Source organism: Rhipicephalus sanguineus, chromosome 1 (assembly GCF_013339695.2).
Source record: "Rhipicephalus sanguineus isolate Rsan-2018 chromosome 1, BIME_Rsan_1.4, whole genome shotgun sequence".
Classification (NCBI taxonomy): domain Eukaryota; kingdom Metazoa; phylum Arthropoda; class Arachnida; order Ixodida; family Ixodidae; genus Rhipicephalus; species Rhipicephalus sanguineus.
In genome coordinates this window covers 66002210-66028232 of record NC_051176.1, presented here as the reverse complement: position 1 = coordinate 66028232, position 26023 = coordinate 66002210, and the positions used below count along the sequence as shown (strand labels likewise).

General features: G+C 47.5%; 1 protein-coding gene across 1 annotated transcript in view; it reads right to left on the bottom strand.

The window, feature by feature from the left end:
- LOC119392453 (organic cation transporter protein) overlaps positions 1–25683 on the bottom strand; it is a 96821-nt gene extending 71138 nt beyond the window's left edge. The window contains exon 1 of the mRNA XM_037659689.2: positions 25557–25683. The gene's annotated coding sequence lies outside the window, so the exon portion shown is untranslated. The remainder of the gene's footprint in view (positions 1–25556) is intronic.
- Between the last annotated feature and the right edge of the window lie 340 nt (positions 25684–26023).

Genomic DNA, 26023 nt, shown 5'->3' with positions numbered 1-26023 from the left:
GTCTTCACGAGTGAGGACTTTCTACCCGCCGTGACGTTAGGTAGCGAACAAGCGAAGCCTAGACGCACGGTAAAACACTGCCAGTTTTAGAACATGAAAGCTAAAATGGTGAATAGCTGTGACGTATGGTAGCGGTACAACGAAGCCTATACGCACAGAAGATTACACTCAGATTTAGAAACTTCAAAAGCTAAAACCTGGCAAAACTCAAAGAAAGTCAAGCACTCACCATATCGTTGAGGCCCGAGTCAAGCATGGGTCATCCCGTTGCTGCTAACCAGTTGATGTGTTCCAGTTGTCAGCAGCATCCCACCGCTGCCACCAGTTGATGTAATCGGGGGTCTGCCCAGAGGACCGGAGCCAGCCAGAGTACCGGGGAGATGTCGAGGAGAGGAGTCCGGAGCTGTTAACAGTAACGTTTATTTACAGGTAGCGTGTTGCTACATGATGGGGTTAGCATCATGGAAGCTCTCGGAGCTCGTGAGAGCTTGAGAGAACTTGTGAGAGCTCGTCGGGAGCGCATCGGCGCTCGCATTTTATGTCCTGGCCTTCCCAGGGTTCCCTGTAGGAAAAAAACAATGGAGGCCAGGATAGTCCAATGAAAATTTCCATCTTCACCTCCGCCCCCAAAAGGGGAAGGTGAAACGCCGCCTCCTTCCCAACCCACGAAAGGAGAAAGAGGCACGTCCAGTTCGTCCCATGGCGAGGGAAAAACACTGCCCACCGCGCACACACGGCACAGCACGAAGACGTTGAGTCTTACGTGGAAGTCAATTTCGTAGTCTGTTGCAATGATGGGTATGCGCGAGGCAGACCACGAATTCTGGAAACAGCGGCAACAAGGCGCCACGGAGAACGTGGGAAATGCATCCGCAGACGGTTCCCAGACGCTGGGTCCTTTGTCCGGGGCACCTTGACGACAAAGCAAGCCGCCTCGACGGCCAACAACTCTTCCCAATCCGTCAGTCGGTCAGGCGTGCCCAAAGGGTTTTACGAGGGGCGCAGACAACCAGAGAATAATAGACGAACGACCTTCGTGTTGTCGCCGCTCTTGGGGCATCTCTGGAACAGCTGACCCGGAAGAAATCAGGGTAGTCTTAGCCGCAACGTCTCATGCGTCAAAGCGGCGCCAAGCCAGGCAGGCCGATCATAACACCACATTCAATGGCCGCTAGTTTTAATCAGCAAGCTGAGCGACTTTAGAATGCTGGCAACCCGTCTCACGTACGGGTTTCAGTAGCGGGAACATTGAACAAGAAGCTTCAATCCCCGGAACAAGTCCTTCGACAAGGTTAGTCGGCAAAACCACAGCTTTCTCGGCTTTCTCTAAAAAGAAAGCCGACTTCTTTTTTTTTTTGCCCTCAATGGCTGCTTCATATGTTACTTACTTGCACTTAACAAAAGCTTTGCCTCTTCGCGGAGTGCCCTTGCTATTTTGGTAGCGTCACTACTGCCAGTGCCTGGGTAGTCTCTGATAATGAAGAAATACTTAAAAAAGGCAAATAAAGCCTATAAAACAAGTGACGGGTGTAATTTGGCGCAGCAGTGCGTAGGATTAACGGGGAGCGAATCTATTTACAAAATATTTACCAGCAAACGACGGCTACGTGTGCGCGAGATGCTCGGGTGAAGATGTGCGCTTAAAGGGGTCTTGAACCACTTCTCGATGTAAACATCGAATGACCTCAAAATCGGAGTTTATTGCCTAATGAATCGATTGCCGCAATAATTTCTTGAATCCGTTACAAATGAGGGGAGTTAACGGGGCTTGTCACACGCTTTCAGCGCTTTTTTCTCTCGTCCCGACGAGCGTGCTCGAAGCACACAGGGTGGGATGGCACGGGGGAAAGTAGTTACGTGAGCGCGCGTCATGACCTTCAGCGGGCGTGGGGAAACGCGATCGCTCATTCCCATTGTGATTCATGCAGTGATGCTAAGCCTAGGGATTTATCCATAGATGTAGGCGGTTTGTATCTGTTTCAGGGAGTTGGCGTCTTTTCATTGAATCTAAAGATTTTTGTAAAGCTCTGGAGATGTTACATTACGCGGCCTAATGACAGGCGTTACTGAGTAATCATACGTTTACAACTAAAAAAAAGGCTATAATAAACGATAATTTTTGTTATTTGCTGTTTTTTATTTAAGGGAGCTCTGGTGTTATGCTGGGCCGAGTGAAGGCGATACCAGTTCTGTACCTCGAGATTGTGGTATGCTGAATACTGAGGGGGGGGATAAACTTTGTCGGCGTAAGTGTTTAGCATGCACGAGCGTATCATCATGAGCGCCCTGAGTGATTGCTGCTCTGGGAAACCAGGCCCGTAGCCAGGAATTTTTGTAGGGGGGGGGGGGCACTTACTGAAAACCTTGAGTAGAAAAACGCCTATTTTCATTATTTACTTTTGGTAAAAACGCCTACTTCACCAAAATTTCGGGGGGGGGAGGGGGGCGGGCCCTAGACCGCCCCCCCCCCCTGGCTACGGGCCTGTGGGAAACAATGAGAAATTTTGTATTGTAGAGCACATGAAAGCGTGCCAAGTTCACGCTCGCCGCGTGCCTTAATTCACCGTGCAGTCTTCTTGTAAAATATCTTCTCGACCAGGAGACTGACAGAAAGAGAGCGAAAGTAGGACTGACAATTACGCGAGTTCGTACAGATTGATTTTTGAAAAACAGCTTTACGGAAAGAGACGAAACGATTGTTAATGTCTTTTCAGTCTTTTCGTCACGCCGTTTCCATAAGAACGAGACTAACGACCAAAATATTTGGACGAATGGGAAGCTGATCGAAAGTAGACATGACGGCTCTCAGTCAGAAAAAAAAGGGCGCCTGTGTATCTACTGCAAATCATGCAACGCTGATTGCAAATGTAGAAAATTAAAAATTGACCACCATCTCGCCAGCTGCAAGTACCAGAAAGACGTCACAGACTTGAAATTGACCCGAATGATCGCATCTATGCCTTGCATGAGTGCGCAACGTGAACTTGACAAATCTGTCTGTCTCTGTAGCTACCAGCGTCATGTGCACGCCATTTAGATGCAACTCCACACACACACACAAAACGACCTGTCCCGAAAAGGCCTTCAGTGGCTGCTAATATGATGCTTTTTATTTCTATTAAGGTTCAGGAGAATTGGGCCAGAGAGCGAACTACCTTTATACTGCGCTAAAGGTGAATGAGCCTGAAGAACATTAAAAAGTGAATCAAGGGGATTTTCTTGCTATCTAGGGCATTTTCGGGGGTCACTCTAGGGAAAAAATGTTGTCTTAGGTTGTAATCACTGGATTCCTGTGGGCTTCTAGTCTGGCTGCTGTGTAACGTTAGCAGACTATCAAGCGCGGCGCCAGCACGTGGCGGCCCCTCGTGGAAAGAGGCGCATCTGATCCAAACGCCACGCTTGATTTATATCGGCTATTGACGAATAGCATGCTAGGTAGCTTGTTAGGCAGAGGTACCCTCTGGGGTGCCACAAGGCTCTGTGCTGGGTCCGCTGCTCTTCCTGATATTTATAAATGATTTGCCTGCTAACATAACATCTGGTGCACGTATGTAGGTTGATGACTGTGTATTATATCAGACAATTTCTTGGTTTAACGACCACTTAGGCCTTCAAAAAACATCGTCTGAGTTCAGCTCTTGGTTTTCCAACCTGGCAAATGACAACTAAGATCCGTAAAACTGTCGCTATGACCTTCACTAACCAAACGACACCTCCCGTTTTCACTCACGAAACTAACGATACCCCCATTCAGAGTGCTAACGAACATAAATACCTTGGTCTTGTTTTCAAATCCAATATGTCTTGGTCCAAAGACATGGATCTGATAAGCTCAAGACGATGAAAAAGTTAGGCTGTCTGCGCCGCACATGAACTACAGCGCCTTGAGATACTAAATTACTAATGTATAAATAAATAATCCGGAGGCTATTAGAATATACATGTCCTGTATGGAATCAGGACAAAAAACGCGGCATTAATCCAATTGAGTCCATCAAAAAAAAAAAAAAAGCCATTCGCTTCATATGCCGCAGGTTCGACAGAGATTTTTCACCCTTCAAAGCGCTTTCAACCCTAGGCTTACAACGGTTCTCAGATCGCCGACGCACTGAATCACTCAAGTTGTTGCGCTGCATAATTAACTCCTCAAATCGTCTCACTTCAGATCGCTTACCTAACTCCTACTGTACCGTCCAACGCAAGAAGCCACCATCACCTAAACATCGCGCCTTATTTGGCCCGTACAGATACATTTAAATACAGCTTTTTTCCTTGTGTAATCGAAAACTCGAATTAATTGTCTGGGTCTACTCGCTCTCTTGCCTTAAATTTATTTTTGAAGCTACTGAATAGCACGAACATTTATTTCATTTCCCTTGTTTATATTCATATCGTCTCTATTTTTCAGTGTTCTGTATTCACACCCACTCCTGCAATATCCCATCAGGGCTGCAGGATGTACAAGACAAAATTATAAATCTGTTTTTCGACGTCAGCCAGCAGGCGCCGGCAGCTCCGAAGAGAGTGAGCACTGGCCTCTGCATGAAAAGAAGAAGCCTGAGGAAATGGCAACGTCTCGCTCTGGTTCTGAACTCTCCTAGCCGCGCACGACTGCAAGATTTGGCTGAGATGTTCGCAGAAGTGTCTGCTATTCGCTGTGTGTGTTTTTTCACCAAGCACGAATGGTGGTTCTCGAACCATTTACGGAATTGTAGAAGCGCTGGCAAGTTCGGTATTCTCTTCCACACGGCACCGTAATCATTGCTTCACTCGAGCAATCACAATAGACTCTTTGTGATTCCAATTCATGGAAAAGACCGAACCGCGGTGCTTTAGTGAATGTGGCGCTCAGCTGCTAAACCATTGGTCTAATGGTTTTCTTTCGGTTCGCGATGGTACAATTCATATTAAGGAGGTGTGTATAAGGAAAAAGATGTAGGAAACAGTGACGTTGTACCATGCGTTGCGCATTCAATTACTACGCGTGAAGGAAGACACTGCGGCTGCACTACGGTATTTCTTTTAGAAAGATGATTTACTTGAAATGGTACGTAAACCACGGTGATCTAGTGATTATGCAGGGCACTCGACTGCTCACCCGAAGGCTGCGGGATGGAATCCCGGCCGCGGTGGCCGGATTTCGATGGAGGTGAAATTCTAGAGGTCCGTGCACGTTAAAAAAGCCCAGGTGGTAGAAATTTCCGGAGCCCTCCACTATAGCGTCCTTCATAATCATATCTTGGTTTTGGGACGTAAAAACCCAACAATTATTATTAAATGCGAAGCATTTCTTAGCGAACCTCTGGCACTTTGAGCGTTTCTATCTACGTACCTATCTATCTATCTATCTATCTATCTATCTGTCCGCCTACGTCTGGGTGCTCTCATGATCGCCTCCTCAACTTGGTGTCGACCAAAATTGGCATGGGAGGGTAAGGGGATTTGCCGAATATGACTGTCGGGTCATAGCGTGAATAATGTGAAAGTCCTGTCGCGTACGTCGTCAAACCCTTTCCTCCAGACACGTGTGGCACATACCCGTTTACCACGGGCTGCGGTGTACGGGTATGCGTCACAGGTTGTTGACAGTTTATATCTACCCAGGAACGGCGAGTACAGACATTGGTAACTTAAGTGCGAGAACATTAAGAAAATCCGACATCGGCAGCGTTCACACGACGAATGGAAATAATGAAAATTAGGATCCCAGCAGGAATCGAACCCAAGCATTCTGCGTGGCAATCACGTGTTCTAACACAGAGCCACGCCAGGCTTATAAACTGGTTTGGAAAAACAGCCTATGCAGGCGTAATGTCGGTGCAACGCCAGTTGTGGTTATGATGCTGGCTATGTAATATTGCAAGAAAGCAATAAACACTACATGACAGTCCTACGATGTGTACTCCTACGATACAGGCGTCATATCAGATTAACGTCTCTGGTTCCAGTGTTCGCTCCGCTTTTACAGAAGTCTAATAAACATTACGCTTGTATTCATATGATTCAGCAAGCTATATTGAAGCATTGCTCGAGCCCGGAGGAATACCTTAACGAAAGTTAAAGGTATGATATTCACATTATCGCACCGTAAAGTGCACTTAGTCCGCCAGAACGACGCCGTATCTTCAGTTCTTACGAGGCTGGGTGATGGCCTCACGCTGACCGAGGATGATGCCAGATTGATTGACAGTCGCTTTATAGACTAGGCTACGTAGGCCACATACGCCCAAGTAGTCTGCGAATACGACAAGCGCCATCCACTGATGTTGGTCTACGTAGCACTATTTAGGCCTACGAGCATCCACGGCCTATACCTCACCAACAGGAAGGGTAACTTCAGGTTCCAACATCTTGCCAGCTCTATCGGCATACAGTTTGTCGACGAGATGAACGAGGCATCCACGATTTCCAACAGCTGTACTATACCTCATACTTCACTACACATGGAGCCCTTGTCACCGCGACCAGGACCGGATCCAATAACACGTCGCGACAAACTGCGCGTGCTCACTGACCATGGTGATGATGACCTCATTCAAGAACTGTCAAGAACCTCTTCCACACATGCACACGGGTTCGTGAAACGTGCGTGCGTTCTCCGTCTTTAGGGGCAAGTATAAGCACTACATATCAACTTACAACTTGTGGTGCTGGTAATACTAACGTTGCCGTTGGCAGCGTTACCCAGCTGTAAACAACTGATTATATAATACATATGTGGCTCTTCAACTTATATGTGTGGGTATAAAATTTATACAGCTCTTTAGCGTCATTTTGTAACGTTTCGCTCAGTAAAAAAATTACGCCACAGTCACCTTCCAGCCGCATGCTTCGCATAACATCGATTCCCACTGTACGTGGGATCTGCCGAATTTTTATTACTTGAAACGGTAACACCGAAATTTAGTTTAGAATACCCAATACATGGTCAATGAAAGGAGTTCCTAAGCAATAAATTCCGCGCGAATCCACGAGAAGGGCAGTTTCATTTATAGATTACGTGTCTATGTATCAATCTATCTGTCTATGTATTTGTGCTCTCATGGTCATTTTGTTACCTTGTATACATCAAAATATCATGACATGACATGGCTGTATGACGAAAGTAAATGAGAGGCATGACATATAGCATGATATGTATGTCATGGCGTAAGTGACATGTCCTAAAGCGACTACACGCATACACGAGGCCTTTATAGGGTTATTCTCCGAAGTTGCATCAAGCACTGGCGTGGCTCTGTTGTAGAACACCTGCTAACTACGCAGAAGGTCTGGGTTCAATTTTGGTTTGGACTCATGTGTTAAGCATGAAATGCTTTGAGCTCTTCTCGCCGGCCTTCAAGTGGCCTTTAGCCAAATGGCAGCGCCATTATCAGGGTCATAAGGTGAGACATCCGGGAAGCTCAACGAGACATCCGGGCAATCACCCCAGAACTTTAAAAAAGTGCGGTATTCGGATGTCAACCCTTCTTACAGGACCGCATTACATACCCTAGATGCGGTCCAAACAAGTTACAAAATATATCGCTTCGCAGTTCTTGGTGTTCACAACATCACTGAGGCTGTAACATCTTGTACGCTGAAATCGTATTTGTCATTTACAATAGCGACGTTCCAAAGACAGATAGGACACCATACAGTTCCGAGGTAAAAGGCACGAAGACGACGACGGACAAGAGAGAGACATACACACAGGGAGCAGAGGGCGCCCTGTGTGTGTGTGTGCATGCAATACCCACACGCCCACTTGTTCACCCTAAAACCGTACAGTTGCTCTTTTATACGCCAGCGATCTTTTGAACGCTAGCGGGGGGCAAGTAAACGGCGCGCTGCCAAAGGCAACGGTATCGGGGCGCTGGTTGCCGCATTCTTCGAGAGATGGCGCTACTCTGTGTGGGGCGCACCAGCCTGCTGTCGCATTGTGGCCACATCGGCCGCATACGCTAAGCAAAGTCTAAGATTTGTCTCGCACAGTGAGAACAACGGAAACAACGAAATCCATATGGAAACAACGGAAACGTGAGACAACGTGAAACAACGGAAACAACGTGAAACAACGGAATCCATATGGACGAGTACACAGTGTAGCGTGGTGTAGTTTGGTTAGGTGTGCCCTTGGGAACATGCACAAGTCTGTGGCTAGTATAAATTGCAACCAATCTGCTTTGCCGGTAGTCATTTCATCCTTATATCTACTCTCGATTGTGGGACAGCCAGTGATCTTTTTTTTTAATGTTCGCATCCATCGCTATTTCTCGCTCACGGCCAACACCAATTTTTCGCTCAGAACCAACGACGCCGACATTGGAATTTCTGAGGCCCGAGCTGTTTAACGTCAGCGCGACAACATTGCGGTATATGTAAGCCCTCGCTGATTGCTTCGCGTTACATCTATTCTCACAGTGCATGGGATCTGCAGATTTTGTTTGGGCCATCAAATATATTTCATGTGCGTCGAGTCTCAACAATCTTTGCATTCCACCTCCATCAAATTACGGTCGTCGCGGGCGTGGGACCAGGAAGGGCGACCTCGTTCATCGCCACGAACAGCGCGGCTACTGAGACACCATCGCAGGCCCGTAGCCAGGAGGAAGGGGTGGGGGGGGGGTGCTATAGGGTCCCAGGCCCACCCGAAATTTTGAGGGAGGAGGTGTTTTACCAAAAATAAATAATGAATATAGGTGTTTTACTCAAATAGTGAAGGTCTTCAGCAAGTGCCCCCCCCCCAAAAAAAAAAAACAAAAACATTCCTGCCTACGGGCCCGCACCACCGTGAAGGGTAAGTGGCCGACTTTATTGGGGAAACAGCACACCTTGATAAGAAACAGCTGAAGAGCACGAGATCACTGAACTAGTAAGGGCGATTGACGCAACGGCGCCCATTTCGTGCTGCGATAAAGATAAGGCGTGTAGGGCTTCGCCAGCGAAAACTTTGATGTCGTCTTTTGCACCGTGTTTCCTGCAGCCGAGGACTAGATAAACAGTTTCGACACTGTCCGGCAGTTCTTCCCCGTTATGCCTGCCTCCGCAGACGTGAACAAAGCACCGCAATACAGTAACTCCTGCTGTACCGACATAAAAACATACACACCCTTGACCACGGTGTAAGATTATCCAGGAGTTGACATTGCGCGCGCCTAAGCGGCCAAAGTATGTTCGGTTACAGTGTTCTAGAAGTAGTTCGGTCATGGGTCCGTTGAGCGTAGCGCCATCTAATGGCTCGAGGCGGAGAGCGCCCGCCATGCGCCCTCGAGTAGCCGAACCACGGTGGTGCCGCGTGAGCGCAGCCGCGCCCTCTCCTGTTACTCTCTCGATTCGCCCCTCCAGCCGCCAAGCCACACCGCGTGCCAAGCAGACGACGCTCTCTAGCAGACGACATTCTTCGCCGCCCGCGCTCTGACCTTTCGCTCTTTTTCGGTCGTCTGCTAAAGAGAATCTCGAACGTTCATCGAAGTTGTTGCTACGGCAGTAACAAAAATAACAATGAAATAAACTGTCAATACGACTCTTACCGGCGCAATAATTTGCACCCCAGTCAACTCGCAGACTAGCAGGAAATAGACGTTTTATCCTGAAAAAAAATTAATTCAGGCAGTTGTGGTTGGGCCCTCAGTCCATGGCTACACTACCACTCATTTTATTTTTCAGCATAGGACCCACCTTTTGCCCATAAAGTGACATCGCCTTCATGAAGAGCTGCCCCTACCTTTCAGATTTTTCAGCCTACATGCTAGCTCTATGAGGCCTACATTAAAAAGTATCGGGGATAGTATGACTCCCTGTGGGGTGACTCTATTTTGGCAGTCGAAAGTTTCAGACGCAACCGAGTCTGTTCCACTGCTCCAGACGATCCCTGTCGAACGGCGCTTTGAAGAGAGGCACACGCTCCGCGCAAGTCCAATAGCCAGAGCGGCAGTTCGGTACGAAGCACGTCCTACCCGTTGCAAACACCTCTCAGCAGTCCGTTGCCTCCTTCTTCGATACAAAAGCATAAAACCACCGTGCATAAAACGCGCACGAACAAAAAAGCCGGCAGATCCCACGCATTGTGGGAATCGATGTAATGCGAAGCAGCCAGCAAATAGCTGCATACATCGTCTTGCATGTCATTGAGGAAAATGCGTGTCATGATTTTCATGTTAACTCCCATTATTTATGTTCGTCACACAGTAACGTCGCGCAATACCAACTTCGGGGTAGATCAAGGTAGCGAAACGGCCGCCAGCGCACCATGAGCGTGGCACGTAAGTCATGCTGTACATGACATGTGTGCCATGACTTTCATGTTAACTCGTGTTATTTATGTTCGTCACACAGTAACGTCGCAAGATACCTATTTTGGTGTATATCAAGCAAGCGAAACGGCCGCCAGCGCACCACGAGCGTGGCATGTAAATCATGCTGTACATGACATGCGTGTCATGATTTTCGTGTTATGTCTTGTCATTTATGTTCGTCATACAGTCATGTTACGCCATACCAATTTTGGTGTACATTCGATTAACCAAGCGACCAGGAGAGCACAAAGTCGTAGGCGGCTAGATAGATAGATAGATAGATAGATAGATAGATAGATAGATAGATAGATAGATAGATAGATAGATAGATAGATAGATAGATAGATAGATAGATAGATACGCTCAATGTCGCAGAAGTTCGCTAAGAAATGCTTCGCATTTAAAATGCCTGTCTTCAGAACAGCGCGGCTGCACATTCCAGCAAAAGGCACATTATCAGCAGCATGCGCGTTGCTATGGAGACGACTGCCCCGCTTTTCATAGCGCCCTTCAAGAAGGCGCCGATGAAACTGCAAGTCAACTGATAAGAACCCGAACATTATCTGGCCGCGCGTGGACTGCGGTTTTGCACGCGTTGGGGGGAGAGTGTCAGCACCTGAGTATATTCTTACACCGCGCCCTTGACATGGATTATGAGGTGAGGCTGCTGTAGCCTGTATGGCATCCCTTGTCGACACAGAACGCTTTGCACATTTTGATAATCTCTACGAGCTAACCTTTTTTCCCTAGTCTTCAGTATGTCAGTCAGATTGCGCCATTCTTTAAAACCTACACGACACATATGCAGGGCGAGGCCAATCTCACAGAACAATTAATGTAGTATTTTCGTCTGATTTACTTTTACCGCAAAACATTACAGCACAACCTGTCTATGGTGTGTTCAGATAAGAACGTCGGTGCATGTCCGCGGACCCCCTTTAATTTCGCTGAAAAATATATATTTTTCTGTTCGAGTCCTCAGGGACACGACACCATTCTTAGTAATGCGCAAAAAATGCCTTAGCCGAAAAAAATCGGAAGTCTCCACTCAGCAAAACAGCTTATTGTGAATTGCGCGAACATGGAATTTTGACGAGGTCCTACAAAATAACTAATTGTAGCTGTGAGTGTCAAAAATTTTCTTGGAATACCATGAGTAACGTGTTTTTATAAAATGCTGTTACCTTGCCTTTTTGTTGCCCATATTTTGTGGAAAAAAATCGCAGATACGGCTCATTCCTTAATATTGCTATAATATCAGATTTTTTCGCTTCGCGTCTATAATAGTCAGAATTTCCAAAATAACCCATAGTGTGGCCGCACGTTAGTTTAACAATTGTGCTAAATATGATTGCCGAGAATGGTGTCAAACGCAAACCAGAAATGCATAAGTGAAGGCGTGTCTCTAAAAATGCAATATTTTGAAATACAAATAAAAAAAAAACCTGCTTCGATTTTCATTATACTCCCCAGAATTAAAGCACAGTGCGTGCTCTAACTTAAGCTGAAAAACATATTGCATTATTTTTGTGAGGTCGGAGTTACAATCCGCTAAAGTGTTCAAATTGACGTTTACGCGCAATCGCTTAATTGAGCGAGCATGCAGCTGTAGTTGCCATTGTCATGATTGTTAGGTCTTAAGTATGTTCTCTCGTGTTCGGGAAACATCAAATTGACAGAAAAAAAGACGAAGAGTTGCTTTAACGTGCAAATTTGTACATATGCGTGCTTGTACTCGTTGTAGTATTGTTCCTGGCGAAAGCATTTAACGGGAAAAAGTTCGTCTAGATGCACACCCGAGTCGAGTTTTCGCACGCAACAGTTTATTCAGCCGTAATGCACACAGGACGCCTGACAGGCATTGAAGGAAGACTGGGTCCGTGCAGAAAGTGTCCTGGAGACGGCACCCACGATCTCCGCCTTCTAGCGCCTGGTGTTGGCCGTCCGACAGTGACGTTTCCCTTCCCTGCCACCTTCAGAGGAGAAATGTCTGTTAAGTAAATGACTGAATTAGCTCCTTAGCAGCATTTTGCTCAAGAACAAAATTTTTGACAGGCACAGATGCCTCTGTACATTTTACGACGATATGTTTGAAGGGGCTGAAGCAGTTTCAAAGACGGAGAGAGTTTCTTCTGGCGCAAAGCTCATGAACAAGGCGTTATCCAAATCTTTTATACTCCCAAAAGTTTCGATTATAGCTAATCTTTTTCTTGTGGCTGTTGAGATAGCGCTAGACGTTCGCTTTCAGCGGCGCAACTGAGCCATAAATCTCAGGGGAGTACAAGGAACACATCGATACTCGCGCAGGCTGCTCAGTAGCGGACTGCCGGCTGTATCCTAGGGGTGCATATGTAGTGTTTATTGCTTTATTGTAAAATTAGATAGCCAGCACCACAAACACACTTGACGTTGCACCGACAATACGCCTGCGTAGGCTGTTTTTCCAAACCAGTTTATAGACCTGGCATGGCTCTGTGGTAGAATACCTCATTGCCACGCAGAATGCTTGGGTTCGATTCCTGCTGGGATCCTAATTTTTATTCTTTCATTTCGTCGGGTCAACGCTGCCGATGTCGTTCTTTCTTAACGCTCTCTCATTGAAATTACGAATGTCTGTTCTCGCTGTTCCGGGGTAGATGTAAATTGTCAATCACCTGTGGCGCATACCCGCACACCGCGGCTCTTGGTAAACGGGTATGTGCCACGCGTGTCTGGAAGAAAGGGTTTGATGACGTACGCGACAGGATTTTCATCTTATTCGTGTCATGACTGGACAGTTATATTCGTCAAATCCTCTTACCCTCCCATGCAAATTTTGCTCTTCACCAAGTTAAGGAGGCGATCATGAGAGCACCCAGACGTAGGCGGCTAGATAGATAGATACGTAGATAGAAACGCTCAAAGTGCCAAAGGTTGGCTAAAAATGCTTCGCATTTAATAATAAGTAAATAAATAAATAAATAAATAAATAAATAAATAAATAAATAAATAAACAGCTCAGTATACTTCAGAAAGGTTGAAATCACTACAGCGCATCATCTATCACGTCCGTCAGTCGTGTCGTCGACAGCCCTGCAGTCCTCTCCTGAACAGCCTATGTGAGTATGCTTGCTCTTCTTGTACTCCCCTGAGATTTATGACTCAGTTGCACATCTCAAAGCGAGCGTGTAGCCCTATCTCAACAACCACAAGAAAAAGATTAGCTATAAGCGGAACTTTCGGAGAATAAAATATTTGGATAACGCCTTGTTTATGAGCTTTATGCCAGAAGAAACTCTCTCCGTCTTGGAAACTGCTTCAGCCTCTTCAAACAGATCGGCGTAAAATGTGAATATGCGTCTGTGTCGGTCAAAAATATTATTCCTGATAAAATGCTGCTGAGGAGCTAAACCTAGTTATAATTACTCAACAGAAATTTCTCTTCTGAAGATGGCGGTGAAAGGGAAACGCCAATTCCGGATGTGCTATGCACCATGCAGGCGCTAGAGGGTGGAGATCGTGGGTGCCGTCTCCAGGACACTTTCTGCGTGGACCCAGTCTTCCTTCAATGCCTGTCTGGCGTCCTGTGTGTGTTTTAAGGCTGAATAAACTGTTGCATTGCGAAAACCAGACTCGACTGTGCATCTAGACGAACTTTTCCCGATAATTGCCTTCGCCGGGAACAATACTACGACGAGTACAAACACGCATATGTACAAATTTGCACTTTAAAAGCAACTCTTCATCTTTTTTCTGCCAATTTGATGTTCCGTGAACACGAGAGAACATACTTAAGACCTAAGAATTATGACAATGCCAACTATAGCTAAATGCTCGCTCAGTTAAGGGGAGACGCAGGAATCAAATCGCGAAAATAGCAAAAAAAAATCAATTTTCGGAAAACACTCGTTTTGGCATCTGTGGTCTCATGTTTACGCAGTGTCTAAACGATTACGCTGAAGACGCGCTCGAAGTGCCCGAAAAAAATAATTTTGTAAGTGAGGTCGGTGAAAAAAATGCCCGAAATTGCGCTAAAACGGCGCAATTCACGGCGTCGTATCTCGTCTTTGCTGCCACCGAGCGCCGCCATCTTGGCATCGTTTCAAAGCTGAAAGTTCCGCCTTTCTGTTCCCGGCCTTCTCGCTTACGATCACCGCATACAAAAAGCGCAAAAAAAAAGAATCGGAGGGCGTTCTCAGAAACCTTGCAATGTACGCGGCGCTCCTACTGGCGGAGCGCACGACACCGTTGAGAGGCGCTTTTCTATTAGTTGTTCACACGGCTACGGCCGCTGTGTTTACGAGCGGACTGCTTGCTGCTTCATCACTCCGCGGCCTTATACGCAATCGCCGCTTTTCGAAAGGTGACGCGGGTACGGGAGGCAAAGTGCAAGCCTCTTTAGTTTTGTACAGAGGAAAACGGGGGACGGTATCGCAAGGATCGGGCGATACCGTCCGAGCCAGCAGTACATCGCAGCAGCAGATCGATCCAGCAATGATTAGATTGAGGCGTACCGACTGGGTTGTCGGCACGTCATGTGATCCCTTGCCGGGACGGTAATAAAGCGGCAGCGATGGAAACCATAGCGCTTGATCATCAAAACGCGTAATCAGATAACGCGCAAGTGCCGCTTTACCGGCTTTACTTCGGAGACGATCTGCCGACGCTTGCTCTCGCGCCGCGCCGCTGAGACCCGAGCTTCGTGCGCGCGCGTTCCTGGTCCCGTTTCGATAAAACGGGCGTCTAATGTCGGAAGAGCGTTCTCGTTTCACTTATAGAAAAGTTTATGTGAGAAAATGCGTCTACGGTATAGTTCGGTGCGAAGTCGCCGTCAGCGGACTGCCGAGAAGGCGTCGAATCTGCACCGCGGGTGCGGTTTATCGTACAAGAAAATGAATCTTTAGGTGTTAGTAGTTGGCATGGGTGATCGCAAAGCTTCATCAAACTAATACACCACTATTTAGGCCGCCTGACGACACGTTCCACGGCCGCAAAAATAGCGGTACAGTCCAACATGCCCAATGTTTACATGCAGCCTGGTGCACTTGCGTTCCAGGGGGCTGCACAAAAGCGTCTGCGGTAAATTATAGAGGCTAATAAACTCCCTAAATCCGGCCAAATTAACAAGTAGAGGCCCAAAAGGTTGCCTCCTGGCAAGGACACCAATTATTACTGTCCTGGCACACTTTAGCATAGGGTCAACTGCAACCAAAACTTTGTTGTCCATTTTCTCAAAAGAGTGTTTTGTGCCTGTGCTTGTGGAAAGCATAGCGCAACTATGTCTAGACCGATTTTTATGATGTTTATTTTATTGTAGTCTATAGACTGCGCTGTACTTCAGCACAGTCTTGGAATTTTTGTTTCGGTTTTCATTATTTTTTTATTTCATAATTAGTGCATGGCACGATTGGCTGTGGCACAGACATTTGCATGTCATGTTCAGCTGAAAATTATTAGGACTGTAAAAAAAATATAAAACTGTCTTTAAGTACAAACAGTATGTGACCAAAGCTACAAAGTAGTTCCAGCCTCCTAGCATGTTTCATCACTGTGCGAGGCTTTCCACGAGCAAGGGACATGTGAATTTTTATAAAATGAAGGCTAGTGAAGATATCTTTACGAAATTTAAAATTTTTATTTTTAAGATGATTTGTAGTGTGCGTGCCAAATTTCATTGACCTAGGCCAAGAAACTAAAACGGTACAAGAGATCTCCGCGTCCCCCCTTAAAGTGATTGCGCGTGAACGTCAATTTTAACAGTTTGGCGGCTTTGTAACTCCGACCTCACAAAAATAATGCAATATGTTTTTTTACAGATTAAGTTAGAAGACGCACTGGGCTTTAATCATGGGGACTTTAAAGAAAGTCGAAGATGGATTTTTTTTATTTGCCTTTCAAAATATTGCATTTTTAGAGACATGCCTTCACTTACGGATTTTTGGTTTGCGTCTGACATCCTTGTCGGCAATCATATTTACACATAGTTAAACTAACGTGTGGCAACACCCTGCGAAATTTTGGAAATCCTGAGTATTATAGACGCGAAGCAAAAAAAAATCTGAAGTCAGAGCTTTGTTGAGCAATGTGCCGTATTTGCCATTTTTTGTCATAAAATGTGAGCAACCAAATTGCAAGATAACAACATTTTGTAAACGTACGTTACTCATAGTATTCCAAGAAACATTTTGAGACTCACAGCTACAATATTTATTTAGTAGGACCTCGTCAAAATTCTATTTTCGCGCAATGCACAAAAAACGATGCTGCTGAGTGGAGACTTCCGAATTTTTTCGGCTAAGGCAAAACTTTTTTTGGCAGATCTAAGAATGGTTTCGTGGTCCCCAGGACTCTAACAGCAAAATATATATTTTTAAGCGAAATTAAAGGGGGTCCGCGGTCATGCACCGACGTTCTTATCTGAACACACCCTATTGATAATTATCACAGTCGACGCACATACTATTGTCGTTCATGAAGTGTTTCTTAAAGGGCTTATCCGCACTCACGTTCAATGAAACGGCGAGTCGACGGCACTCCGTCAGCGTTCTCGAAACGCACCAAGCGTCTAATGGCGCTGGTTTGCACGATGGAAATTCTTAAAGAAACCATCACCATTGCTGAAAGCGCACCAAGCGTCTGAACGCGTGTGATTACGCACACGACGTTCCTAAAGATCCTGTGCTTAATTCCCCTTGTTAAGACCTCGTTTGTGTCTGTGTGCGTGCGTGCGTGCATGTGTGTGTCTGTGCGTGTGTGTGTGTGTGTGTGTGTGTGTGTGTGTGTGTGTGCGTGTGTGTGTGTGTGTGTGTGTGTGTGTGTGTGTGTGTGTGTGTGTGTTTGTGTGTGTGTTTATAATGAGCTGAACATAAAGGAATCGCAAAGGGAATGAATGCTCGAGCTGCATGTGCTACAGCATCGGTAGAAAGACTGCTGCCTATCGTTTGTGCTGCATATTGTCACGTGGTCGTGCGTGACGTTGACGAAGGCAGCAGTCAGCACGTCAGAGATGAAACTCTTTATTTGGCCGAACTTGTGGCCGGGAAACTGAAAAGCAATACACTGATAGCGGCGAGCAGAGCGTCGACCGTCGATCAGCTGACAAGCGATCAAGCGTGTCGGCTTTTATACAGGCGCTATCGAACTTTCCAGCAATATCGCTGGTGGCGGCGTTATCTCTAGACAAAACTGGAACATTCGCGTGCGGGGCGCAATCTTAACAAACCGATCTACTACAATCGCGACGCTTCTAGAACACTACTTCGCGGACAGCGTCGAGCGTTGATAACAGTCCCTGCCGGTCAAACCAGAATACATCAAAACAAGACAAGAAGTGGGCGTGGAAATATGCTTATCCGCACTCACGTTCAATGAAACGGCGAGTCGACGGCACTCCGTCAGCGTTCTCGAAACGCGTCAAGCGTCTAAAGGCGCTGGTTTGCACGATGGAAATTCTTAAGGAAACCACCACAATTGCGGAAAGCGCACCAAGCGTCTGAACGCGTGTGATTACGCACGTGACGTTCCTAAAGATCCTGTGCTTAATTCCCCTTGTTAAGACCTCGTTTGTGTCTGTGTGCGTGCGTGCGTGCATGTGTGTGTCTGTGCGTGTGTGTGTGTGTGTGTGTGTGTGTGTGTGTGTGTGTGTGTCTGTGCGTGTGTGTGTGTGTGTGTGTGTGTGTGTGTGTGTGTGTGTGTGTGTGTGTGTGTGTGTGTGTGTGTGTGTGTGTGTGTGTGTGTGTGTTTATAATGAGCTGAACATAAAGGAATCGCAAAAGGGAATGAATGCTCGAGCTGCATGTGCTACAGCATCGGTAGAAAGACTGCTGCCTATCGTTGGTGCTGCATATTGTCACGCGGTCGTGCGTGACGTTGACGAAGGCAGCAGTCAGCACGTCAGAGATGAAACTCTTTATTTGGCCGAACTTGTGGCCGGGAAACTGAACAGCAATACACTGATAGCGGCGAGCAGAGCGTCGACCGTCGATCAACTGACAAGCGATCAAGCGTGTCGGCTTTTATACAGGCGCTATCGAACTTTCCAGCAATATCGCTTGTGACGGCGTTGTCTAGAGACAAAACTGGAACATTCGCGTGCGGGGCGCAATCTTAACAAACCGATCTACTACAATCGCGACGCTTCTAGAACACTACTTCGCGGACAGCGTCGAGCGTAGATAACCGTCCCTGCCGGTCAAACCCGAATACATCAAAACAAGACAAGAAGTGGGCGTGGCAATATGCTTATCCGCACTCACGTTCAATGAAACGGCGAGTCGACGGCACTCCGTCAGCGTTCTCGAAACGCGTCAAGCGTCTAAAGGCGCTGGTTTGCACGATGGAAAATCTTAAGGAAACCACCACAATTGCGGAAAGCGCATCAAGCGTCTGAACGCGTGTGATTACGCACATGACGTTCCTAAAGATCCTGTGCCTAATTCCCCTTGTTAAGACCTCGTTTGTGTCTGTGTGCGTGCGTGCGTGCATGCGTGTGTCTGTGCGTGCGTGCGTGTGTGTGTGTGTGTGTGTGTGTGTGTGTGTGTGTGTGTGTGTGTGTGTGTGTGTGTGTGTGTGTATGTGATTGTGTTTATAATGAGCTGAACATAAAGGAATCGCAAAGGGAATGAATGCTCGTGCTGCATGTGCTACAGCATCGGTAGAAAGACTGCTGCCTATCGTTGGTGCTGCATATGCTTATCCGCACTGACGTTCAATGAAACGGCGAGTCGACGGCACTCCGTCAGCGTTCTCGAAAAGCGTCAAGCGTCTAAAGGCGCTAGTTAGCACGATGGAAAATCTTAAGGAAACCACCACAATTGCGGAAAGCGCATCAAGCGTCTGAACGCGTGTGATTACGCACATGACGTTCCTAAAGATCCTGTGCCTAATTCCCCTTGTTAAGACCTCGTTTGTGTCTGTGTGCGTGCGTGCGTGCGTGCATGCGTGTGTCTGTGCGTGCGTGCGTGCGTGCGCGCGCGCGCGCGCGTGTGTGTGTGTGTGTGTGTGTGTGTGTGTGTGTGTGTGTGTGTGTGTGTGTGTGTGTGTGTGTTTATAATGAGCTGAACATAAAGGAATCGCAAAGGGAATGAATGCTCGTGCTGCATGTGCTACAGCATCGGTAGAAAGACTGCTGCCTATCGTTGGTGCTGCATATGCTTATCCGCACTGACGTTCAATGAAACGGCGAGTCGACGGCACTCCGTCAGCGTTCTCGAAAAGCGTCAAGCGTCTAAAGGCGCTAGTTAGCACGATGGAAATTCTTAAGGAAACCACCACAATTGCTGAAAGCGCACCAAGCGTCTGAACGCGTGTGATTACGCACATGACGTTCCTAAAGATCCTGTGCTTGATTCCCCTTGTTAAGACCTCGTTTGCGTCTGTGTGCGTGCGTGCGTGCATGCGTGTGTCTGTGCGTGCGTGCGTGCGTGCGTGTGTGTGCGTGTGTGTGTGTGTGTGTGTGTGTGTGTGTGTGTGTGTGTGTGTGTGTGTGTGTGTGTGTGTGTGTTTATAATGAGCTGAACATAAAGGAATCGCAAAGGGAATGAATGCTCGTGCTACATGTGCTACAGCATCGGTAGAAAGACTGCTGCCTATCGTTGGTGCTGCATATGCTTATCCGCACTCACGTTCAATGAAACCGCGAGTCGACGGCACTCCGTCAGCGTTCTCGAAAAGCGTCAAGCGTCTAAAGGCGCTGGTTAGTACGATGGAAATTCTTAAAGAAACCACCACAATTGCTGAAAGCGCACCAAGCGTCTGAACGCGTGTGATCACGCACATGATGTTCCTAAAGATCCTGTACTTAATTCCCCTTGTTAAGACCTCGTTTGTGTCTGTGCGCGTGTGTGTGTGTGTGTTTATAATGAGCTGAACATAAAGGAATCGCAAAGGGAATGAATGCTCGTGCTGCAAGTGCTACAGCATTGGTAGAAGGACTGCTGCCTATCGTTGGTGCTGCATATGCTTATCCGCACTCACGTTCAATGAAACGGCGAGTCGACGCCGCGGCACTCCGTCAGCGTTCTCGAAAAGCGTCAAGCGTCTAAAGGCGCTGGTTAGCACGATGTAAATTCTTAAGGAAACCACCACAATTGCTGAAAGCGCACCAAGCGTCTGAACGCGTGTGATTACGCACATGATGTTCCTAAAGATCCTGTACTTAATTCCCCTTGTTAAGATCTCGTTTGTGCCTGTGCGCGTGTGTGTGTGTGTGTGTTTATAATGAGCTGAACATAAAGGAATCGCAAAGGGAATGAATGCTCGTGCTGCATGTGCTACAGCATCGGTAGAAAGACTGCTGCCTATCGTTGGTGCTGCATATGCTTATCCGCACTCGCGTTCAATGAAACGGCGAGTCGACGCCGCGGCACTCCGTCAGCGTTCTCGAAAAGCGTCAAGCGTCTAAAGGCGCTGGTTAGCACGATGGAAATTCTTAAGGAAACCACCACAATTGCTGAAAGCGCACCAAGCGTCTGAACGCGTGTGATTACGCACATGATGTTCCTAAAGATCCTGTACTTAATTCCCCTTGTTAAGACCTCGTTTGTGCCTGTGCGCGTGTGTGTGTGTGTGTTTATAATGAGCTGAACATAAAGGAATCGCAAAGGGAATGAATGCTCGTGCTGCATGTGCTACAGCATCGGTAGAAGGACTGCTGCCTATCGTTGGTGCTGCATATGCTTATCCGCACTCGCGTTCAATGAAACGGCGAGTCGACGCCGCGGCACTCCGTCAGCGTTCTCGAAAAGCGTCAAGCGTCTAAAGGCGCTGGTTAGCACGATGGAAATTCTTAAGGAAACCACCACAATTGCTGAAAGCGCACCAAGCGTCTGAACGCGTGTGATTACGCACATGATGTTCCTAAAGATCCCGTACTTAATTCCCCTTGTTAAGACCTCGTTTGTGCCTGTGCGCGTGTGTGTGTGTGTGTTTATAATGAGCTGAACATAAAAGAATCGCAAAGGGAATGAATGCTCGTGCTGCATGTGCTACAGCATCGGTAGAAAGACTGCTGCCTATCGTTGGTGCTGCATATGCTTATCCGCACTCGCGTTCAATGAAACGGCGAGTCGACGCCGCGGCACTCCGTCAGCGTTCTCGAAAAGCGTCAAGCGTCTAAAGGCGCTGGTTAGCACGATGGAAATTCTTAAGGAAACCACCACAATTGCTGAAAGCGCACCAAGCGTCTGAACGCGTGTGATTACGCACATGATGTTCCTAAAGATCCTGTACTTAATTCCCCTTGTTAAGACCTCGTTTGTGCCTGTGCGCGTGTGTGTGTGTGTGTTTATAATGAGCTGAACATAAAGGAATCGCAAAGGGAATGAATGCTCGTGCTGCAAGTGCTACAGCATCGGTAGAAGGACTGCTGCCTATCGTTGGTGCTGCATATGCTTATCCGCACTCACGTTCAATGAAACGGCGAGTCGACGCCGCGGCACTCCGTCAGCGTTCTCGAAAAGCGTCAAGCGTCTAAAGGCGCTGGTTAGCACGATGGAAATTCTAAAGGAAACCACCACAATTGCTGAAAGCGCACCAAGCGTCTGAACGCGTGTGATTACGCACATGACGTTCCTAAAGATCCTGTACTTGATTCCCCTTGTTAAGACCTCGTTTGCGTCTGTGTGCGTGCGTGCGTGCGTGCATGTGTGTGTTTGTGCGTGCGTGCGTGCGCGCGCGCGTGTGTGTGTGTGTGTGTGTGTGTGTGTTTATAATGAGCTGAACATAAAGGAATCGCAAAGGGAATGAATGCTCGTGCTGCATGTGCTACAGCATCGGTAGAAGGACTGCTGCCTATCGTTGGTGCTGCATATGCTTATCCGCACTCACGTTCAATGAAACGGCGAGTCGACGCCTCGGCACTTCGTCAGCGTTCTCGAAAAGCGTCAAGTGTCTAAAGGCGCTGGCTAGCACGATGGAAATTCTTAAAGAAACCACCACAATTGCTGAAAGCGCACCAAGCGTCTGAACGCGTGTGATTACGCACATGATGTTCCTAAAGATCCTGTACTTAATTCCCCTTGTTAAGACCTCGTTTGTGCCTGTGCGCGTGTGTGTGTGTGTGTTTATAATGAGCTGAACATAAAGGAATCGCAAAGGGAATGAATGCTCGTGCTGCAAGTGCTACAGCATCGGTAGAAGGACTGCTGCCTATCGTTGGTGCTGCATATGCTTATCCGCACTCACGTTCAATGAAACGGCGAGTCGACGCCGCGGCACTCCGTCAGCGTTCTCGAAAAGCGTCAAGCGTCTAAAGGCGCTGGTTTGCACGATGGAAATTCTTAAGGAAACCACCACCATTGCTGAAAGCGCACCAAGCGTCTGAACGCGTGTGATTACGCACGTGACGTTCTTAAAGATCCTGTGCTTAATTCCCCTTGTTAAGACCTCGTTTGTGTCTGTGTGTGTGTGTGCGTGCGTGCATGCGTGTGTGTGTGTGTGTGTGTGTGTGTGTGTGTGTGTGTGTGTGTGTGTGTGTGTGTGTGTGTGTGTGTGTGTGTGTGTGTGTGTGTGTGTGTGTGTGTGTGTGTGTGTGTGTGTGTGTGTGTGTGTTTATAATGAGCTGAAGAGAGAGAGAGAAGAAATAGTAGAGAATGAAAGGCAGGGAGGTTAACCAGTATAGGACAACCGGTTTGCTACCCTACACATGGGGACAGGGTGGGGACAGGGTGGGGATTTAAAGATGAAGAGGAAAGAGAGAGAAAGAGAGAGAGAAAGATAGAAAGATAGCACATGACACAGCACACATAGAATCAGTCGGTCACTCTTGCGTGGTAGCATAGCACACATAGAAACAGTCGGTCACTCTTGCGTGGTAGTTGGTCACTTCTGCGTGGTACGCGACATTTCTGTCACAGGCGCTTAGCCAAGTTCGTCGCTCTCAAAAACCTCAGCAGTGCCTTCGTCGCCTTCAGTTGTGATGTCTTCAGTTGACAACATGCAAGTATTGTTTGAACAGACATTGGTCTACTATCAAGGCGCGCTAGAACGGACGCCAATGACTGTCTCTGACCATTATATACCGGACAGTCGCACAGGACGTGGTGTAGCGTCTCCTCGCAACGACAGGCATCGCAGAGAGCGTTGTCGGCCATTCCAATTCGAAAGAAATAGGATTTCGTAAATGCCACCCCTAGCCACTAATGAGCTGAACATAAAGGAATCGCAAAGGGAATGAATGCTCGTGCTGCATGTGCTACAGCATCGGTAGAAAGACTGCTGCCTATCGTTGGTGCTGCATATGCTTATCCGCACTCACGTTCAATGAAACGGCGAGTCGACGCCGCGGCACTCCGTCAGCGTTCTCGAAACGCGTCAAGCGTCTAAAGGCGCTGGTTTGCACGATGGAAATTCTTAAGGAAACCACCACCATTGCTGAAAGCGCACCAAGCGTCTGAACGCGTGTGATTACGCACGTGACGTTCCTAAAGATCCTGTGCTTAATTCCCCTTGTTAAGACCTCGTTTGTGTCTGCGCGTGTGTGTGTGTGTGTGTGTGTGTGTGTGTGTGTGTGTGTGCGTGCGTGTGTGTGTGTGTGTGTGTGCGTGCGCGTGCGTGCGTGCGTGCGTGTGTGTGTGTGTGTTTTTAATAAGCTGAACATAAATGAATCGCGAAGGAAATGAATACTCGTGCTGCATATGCTACAGCATCGGTAGAAAGACTGCTGCCTATCGTTGGTGCTGCATATGGAGTGCCCCGCTACGGTGGTCTAGTGGTTATGCTCGACTAGTGACCCGAAGGTCGCGGGATCGAATCCATGCTGCGGCGGCCTCATTTCGATGGAGGCGAAAATGCTTGAGGCCCATGTCCTCAGATTTAGGTGCACGTTTAAGAACCCCAGGTGGTCGAAGTTTCCGGAGCCCTCCACTACGGCGTCTCTCATAATCATATCGTCGATTTAGGACGCAAGACCCCAACAATTATTAGTATTATATGTAGCATAAACTTGGAGAACAAATAAAGCACTGCGCAAAGGAAGCATCTCTAGTAAAAACAATGCGCGCATGCCATAGTATACAGGAGGAGGTCTTGGTCATAGTATACAGGAGGACTTGTTAATTGTTGTATTCCCCCAGTAGCGCGGAACGCTCCGCCGCTGAGGTGTTCTTGTGCTAATTGAATGTGCTACCGTATTTGTTGCCATTGGCGATATGTATCTCAGGTGAATAAACACCTTCACTTGAAAGACTTGTCTCTCCCCACTGGCCTGAAACCCGCGGCGGCCGCAACTCTACACCATCTGCGGGATAGGGGGGTCGCAGCTCTAAATGATAGGGCTGCTGCGGAAGCACTAGCGAGAGTGGCTTCCACTCCGATGGCGCACGGAGCGATTCAAATGAGGGACAAGTTCGCACGCGCGGATCTGTTGCGTTCATTTCAAATAAGAACCCCTATACACTTCCCACAAGTCAAGGAGATCTCGCATACGACGCCCCGCCGAGCACCCGACGAACTGAGTGGCGGGCCGCTTATCGCTGTGTTGAACGCCTTATATCTGTGGAGGAGAAGCGGGGGCATAATGAGGCCAACTTGCAAACTTGCGTGGAGCAGAAAATGCCAGGTGGTACACCTTAGCGATTTGCATAACTGTTTAGGTTGTAAGACACCCTATGGATATAGGTTGTCTCACAATTTGAAGCGACTCAGTGAATCGTCTCGTGGTTACCACGTCTTACTGGTACTTGCAATAGAGTGTTACCTTGCGCACCTTTTTAAGCATTAAATGCATAAAATTGTACTCCTTTATGACCAAGTTGTTCAAGTGCGCGCTCCCATACATTCTTGCATTATTTTCGCTTGAAAACTGTGTTCGCCGGCCTATACCATATCGAGTACAAGGAGGCGGACAAGATATCTTTCCCAATGCCATTTTCGTGAACAAATTCAATATGTAGTAAAGACACAGTAATAACACAGAATGGTTGATAGGGATTAACATCTCAAACCTCTTATCACTATCTCAGGTAAATAAAACAGACAGTTAGAGGAGGGCTTCGAATAAATTTTCACCGTGTGAAGCTTTTTTCACTACATAAGTCTAGGAACGCGGTAATCTTTTCATCATTCTATCCGTGGAAATGCTCCCAAATTTCACGTAGATCGAACCCACGACGTTATGCTCAGATGCAGAACGCCAGAACCTACCTAACGCAGGTGAGCAAAACGTTGTCAAGGGGCACAGTAGCGGCAGGTTAGAGGCATTGTGTCTCCCAGCCTACATCTTTCGCTTCCATCTAAATTGAATGATTAGTGTGAGCTCCGAGTGGAATTTAAAAATAAAATATTTAAGAACGCTCACAGTACCTTCAGTAAGGCGATGGGCGCCGCCGAGTGGAGCAACCGGCCCGCGTCCCCGCTGCCTCCGAGTGTGTCGCGGACGTGAACGCCGCTGGCACTTCTACAATCAGAGGCGAGGGCGAGGCCTAAACAGGAGTCAAACAGAGCTCAAAACCTTATCTCCACGCAGCGGGCGAGCGTTGCGGCACGCGAAGATGCTGTCACCTGATCACACGGCAGCCCACGACGACGGCGCTGCGGGGAAGACGATTTCGCCGAGCAAGGGTTACGCGCTGCGACTCGGCGGCAGTTGCGTGCAGTGTTCTTGGCGGCTTATGTGAGTGAATGGCAAGCACCGTTGACTTGTCACTACTTCTCAGTACTTAAGGTGTGGAGCCTACGCTGTTGCCATTGCTTCCCAATTGCTGAGCGTCCTTTTTCTTCATTCAATCTCGGTGTAGACAGATGTATAACGGTGGTAAAGAGACATTGTT